Source organism: Myotis brandtii, unplaced genomic scaffold, assembly GCF_000412655.1.
Source record: "Myotis brandtii unplaced genomic scaffold, ASM41265v1 scaffold43, whole genome shotgun sequence".
Classification (NCBI taxonomy): domain Eukaryota; kingdom Metazoa; phylum Chordata; class Mammalia; order Chiroptera; family Vespertilionidae; genus Myotis; species Myotis brandtii.
Window position 1 is genome coordinate 1,253,882 of NW_005366455.1, and position 1,333 is coordinate 1,255,214.

Sequence of the window (1,333 nt, forward strand, 5' to 3'; positions counted from 1 at the left end):
CTGAAAGATATCCTTTAAGAAGAGGAAGAAGAAAAAGGTAAAGATACAAATTATGAACAACAAATACACATCTATCAACAAGTGAATCTAAAAATCAAGTGAATAAATAATCTGATGAGCAGAATAAACTGGTGAATATAATAGAATCAGGGGCATAGAAAGGGAGTGGACTGACTATTCTCGGGGTGGGGGGGAAGGAGTGTGGGGGGTGCAGGAAGAGACTGGACAAAAATCGTACATCTATGGATGAGGATAGTGAGGGGGAAGGGCAGAGGGTAGGGTGGGAACAGGGTGGAGCGGAGCTATGGGGGGGAAAAAGGAACAACTGTAATAATCTGAACAATAAAGATTTAATTTTTAAAAAATAATAAATAGAAAAAAAACAGGCTAAAGATAAAAAATAATAGAGAGCTATAAATATCACATCATTCCGTTGTGCACCTGAAAAGAGTGTGTTATATGTCCATTTAATTTTAATAAAACATAAAGTTTAAAAAAAAGATTAAAAAAAAGAAGAATATGTAATTTTTTGGAATATTATTTCTAGCTTTCTTTAACTTTCTTATTGAGCTATAATTTACATGAACTAAAATGTACAAGCCCTTTTATAAGCATGTGGGTTTTGACAAACCAAGTTCACTGTGACCCTACAAGTCAAAAAACCACCCACTACCAACCCCCAGCTTACTCCTGTTGCAATTTCTGGCATCATAAATTGCTTTTCTATTCATGTATTTCACATACTTTTTGACTGTTCATGGAGTTCTTAGAATTATATAGGATACACTCTTTTTGTCAACATACTGTTTAGATACCCAGTGATATTTCATGAATCAATGATTCATTCCTTTTTAACTTTTTATTTTTTAAAAAAAGTTATAAATTCAAAATCTTCAAAGTGCATGCAAGCTGCTCCTCCCAGGGGGTCCAGACTGAATGTTCTTGAGCATCTCCAGGAAGGCCCGCGGGGATGGTGCCTCCACATTCTGGAAGGTGTTCTGGACTCTGCTGAACAGGATGAAGGAATTCACCTCAGGCCAGATGAACCCGAAGTGGTTCTCATCGAACAGGATGAAGACTCCGGGGTGGCGCCCGGTGTAGGCAAAGCCATTTAAGGCAACAGTATAAGTAACAGTGTCCACGCCATAGAAACACATCCTGCAGGTTCGGGGGTAGTTCTGGTCTATTGGGAGCACGTCCACGGGCAGAACAAACGGGACAGGCTGCTCCTCCAAAGCTGCAGCCAAGGACTCTCTGACGCTGGGCTGGGCAGGGCTCTGCCAGCCATGGCCCCCGCTTTCCTCAGTCCCGTCTTCTTGCTGCTGCTGCTGCT

General features: G+C 40.9%; 1 protein-coding gene across 1 annotated transcript in view; it reads right to left on the reverse strand.

Moving 5' to 3' along the window:
* Positions 1-1,333, reverse strand: part of PTH2R (parathyroid hormone 2 receptor) — a gene marked incomplete at its 5' end in the record, with an annotated part of 48,714 nt that overhangs the window by 23,170 nt on the left and 24,211 nt on the right. The gene's annotated exons all lie outside the window — the stretch shown is intronic.